The sequence below is a fragment of the Scyliorhinus canicula genome, chromosome 26, assembly GCF_902713615.1.
Source record: "Scyliorhinus canicula chromosome 26, sScyCan1.1, whole genome shotgun sequence".
In the NCBI taxonomy this organism is placed as follows: Eukaryota; Metazoa; Chordata; class Chondrichthyes; order Carcharhiniformes; family Scyliorhinidae; genus Scyliorhinus; species Scyliorhinus canicula.
In genome coordinates, this window is record NC_052171.1 from 10,663,118 (window position 1) to 10,667,148 (window position 4,031).

The window sequence follows — 4,031 nt, forward strand, 5'->3', positions numbered from 1 at the left end:
CAGATACCAAAGGACAGGAATGTGAGACTGGTTAACTCTCGAGGCACTGACCTGGAATCCATCCTGCACTCAAAACAAAGGCGTCAAATTTAGTTCCGCAAAGTTGGGACAGATACAGGGAGGGCGGCACAGCGGTTAGCACTGCTGCCTCGCAACGCCAGGGTCCCAGGTTCGATTCCCGTCTTGGGTGACTATCTGTGTGGAGTCTGCACGTTCTCCCCGTGTCTGCGTGGGTTTCCTCCGGGTGCTCCGGTTTCCTCCCACAGTCCAAAGGTGTGCAGGTTAGGTGGATTGGCCACGATAAATTGTCGCTTTGTTTCCAAAGATGTGCAGGTTAGGTGGATTGGCCGGGCTAAATCGTCCCTTAGTGTCCAAAGATGTGCAGGTTAGGTGGATTGACCATGCTAAATTGTCCCTTCGTGTCCAAAGATGTGCAGGTTAGGTAGGGTCACGGGGATAGAGCAGGGGAGGGGAGTGCGCCTCGGTTAGGGTGATCCTTCGGAAGGTCGGTGCAGACTCGATGGGCCGAATGGCCTCCTTCTGCCCTGTCAGGAAGCCGCAATTAAAATAAAAATGAAGTGTAAAATAATAAAAGGATTGCACAATCATGGACATTTTAGCGTCGCAGTTGGTTGCTGAAATGCTGATCTCCTGAATTTGCAGAACAGCACTGAAAGCTCTCCGAAACTCTACGTTTGGTCTTCAAGTCCATTGATCAGGTTGGGTTCATTAGATTCTCAATCATTTACCTCCTATTGATGAGGTTTAGGAACCGTAGAATGCCTACAGTGCAGAAGGAGGCCATTCGGCCCATCGAGTCGGCACCGACCCGTCGAAAGAGCCCCTTACCTAGGCCCAAAGCCCCACCCTATTCCTCCACCCCCACCTTAAGGGGCAATTTAGCACGGCCAGTCCACCGAACCTGCACACCTTTGGACTGTGGGAGGAAACCGGAGCACCCGGAGGAAACCCACGCAGACACAGGGGAGAACTTGCAAACGTGCCAACACAAAGTAGAGGATTGGTCTGTGCGTCCGTTCGAGTTGTTGAACAGTGGACGGGATTTAAGAGTTTCCTGGCAAAGTCCAGACGGAGCTTTTCCCACTTTTCTGCAAGGGGAAACGCATATTCAGTTCTTTGCGCTAGGTTAGCTGTGGATCGCATTACCCAGGATCATCTTAAACATTCATTTCTGAACACTTTCAATCTTGTTCACATGATCTGTGGTACGTTCAGCGTTCCAAACCGATTCTGTTGTTTTCTATTGAATACAGTTCGAGGTACGTTTTCGTATCGAGAAAGGAGGCTCTTAAAAATTGATGGAGTCTTGTCTCCAGAAGCAGAGGCAGAGAGCAGATCGTCACGTGCTCTGGACGTGAGAGAGATTCCTCCATTTTGTAGCTGCCAGCAGCGCTGGTGTGAGCTCCAGGGCCTCTGGTGAATAACCCATGAAGATGAAGCTGAAAACAGGAATAAAGCAGCTTAAAGATGATTACTTGAGGTATGGCTTTGTTAATTGTGCCAATGTAAATCAGGATGCAAAGCCCATGGGCGCGATTCTCCACCCTCCACGCTGGGTGGGAGAATAGCGGGAGGGCCTCCCGACATTTTTCACGCCCTCCCGCTATTCTCCCCCCCTCCCCCCCCCCCCCCACGACCGACCCACACCACGAATCGCCGCTCGCCATTTTTTACGGCGAGCGGCGATTCTCCGAGGCCGATGGGTTGAGCGGCCGGCCCTTCACGCCTGTTTCACCACAGCAGCAAACACACCTGGTCGCTGCCGTCGTGAAACGGGCGCCAGATGCCCATTTGGGGCATCTAGAGGCCCGATTGGTACGGGAGCACCACGACTGTGCTCGGGAGGGGACAGGCCTACGATCGGTGCCCACCGATCGTCGGGCCAGCGTCCAAAACAGACGCACTCTTTCCCCTCCGCCGCCCGGCAAGGGTTGGCGTTGTCCAACCTGTGCATGCGCGGCTGACGTCATTGGCCGTGTCAGCTGCCATGGCGCTTGACGTGCGGCCTTGACGACTGTCGTCAAGGCCGCGCCGCCGTGACGCATGGGGCCGCGCTCCTAGCCCCGTCCCTGGGGGAAAATCGGCCCCGGAAGTGGCCGTGAAGGCTGCCGTTGGTCACGGTCTGTCCCACGGCAGCCTTTACGATTCTCCGCATTTGCGGAGAATCTCGCCCCATGTGTGTTGTTAGCAGGGAAGTACTGGCAAATGAAAAATTAAAACCCTCAAAACTTCGAAGACATTTCAAGACTCAACATGGTGAGTTGGATGACAAATCTCTTGATTTTTTTCAAAGGGTGCAGCGAGATCTTAAATCATCAGCTGAAGTCATTATCAGAAATGTAACATTGAACGACAAAGCAAGTGAGATCGTGAGGACCGAGCAGGCTCACCTTTCGCGTTAAAGGTAAGTGAAAATGGTGGGTCGCGAAGGTTGGGTGGCCTGGGTCGCGAAGGTCGGCCTGTGTGGGTCATGAAGGTCGGCTGCTCGGGGTCACGAAGGATGGCCGGGCAAAACCGTTTGAAATACATTGCTCTCACACCCTGAGGGTTTGAGGCATATTTTCTGCGGTAGAAAAAAAACCAAGGGCGAGATTCTCCGCAAATGCGGAGAATCGTAAAGGCTGCCGTGGGACAGGCCGTGACCCACGGCAGCCTTCACGCCCACTTCCGGGGCCGATTCTCCCCCAGGGCGGGGCTAGGACCGCGGCCCAGTGCGTCACGACGGTCGTCAAGGCCGCACGTCAAGCATCACGCCGGCTGACGCGGCCGATGACGTCAGCCGTGCATGCGCAGGTTGGACAACGCCAACCCGCGCATGCGCAGTTAGCCTCTTTTCCCTTAGCCACCCCGCCAGACGTGGCGGCTTGATCTTGCGGGGCGGCGGAGGGAAAAGAGTGCGTCCGTTACGGACGGCCCGCGATCGGTGGGCATCGATCGCGGGCATCTGGTGCCCGTTTCACGACGGCAGCGAGCAGGTGTGTTTGCTGCTGTGTTGAAACGGGCGCTCGGCCCGGCCGCTCGGCCCATCGGCCTTGGAGAATCGCCGATCGCCGTTCGTGGCGTGGGTCGGGTGTGGGGGCGGGGGGGAGAATAGCGGGAGGGCATGAAAAATGTCGAGAGGCCCTCCCGCTATTCTCCCACCCGGCGTGGGGGGGCGGAGAATCGCGCCCCATGTGTGTCAGTTTTCCGAAGGCAAATCTCCCGAGCACGCTGGCACTCATTGAGGCAGACAACTTCGCTGGCTCAGGCACATTGACAGCCGCCTACCCAAGGGTCTTCTGTGTGTGTGAGGTAGCCAGGACTGGGGAACTAGTAGGACGCCCAAACCCATCAGGGACACTTGCAAGCGTGACATGAATTGTGATCGGTTTTCCCACCTGGATCCAGTAGCTCGGGGAAGAGGGAAATGGCGGTCCGGTATGCGTCACCGTGGTGATTAGTGGCCATGACAGCTCGGCTATGCAGCTGGATAAATGTTAACATCAGGCCCTACCCACTCTTCTGGGACTCCTATTCCCGTGCTTCATCGGCAGCACGCCCACGGATTTCCCCACTCCCGGCGTGGGGGTGCCCACGATGGGAAACCCCATTGGCCGGCTCCCGTGGGGGTGTGCGGAGAATCCCGCCGTTCTCTGGCTATGATCTCATTGCAGTTTGCGGGAACTTTGGTGCCAATTGGCTGTCTTGCTCCCGATGTTGACACAGCCACAAAACGTCTGAAAATACTTCACAGGTTTGGAGCAGAAAATATTCTTTCCGGCGGACTGTCCATGCCAAATTGCCCCTTATTGTCCAAAACGTTAGGTGGGGCTACGGGGATAGGGCGGGAGGGGTGGGCCTAGGTAGGGGGCTCTTTCAGAGGGCTGGTGCAGACTTGATGGGCCGAATGGCCTCCTTCTGCTCTGTAGGTATTCAATGATTCTGTCGCAACAGTTTCCTCCTGGCTTCCAATCGAAATGACGATGCCACATATGTACCGATTGATGGGTGTCACCACGTAAATGCTTAAT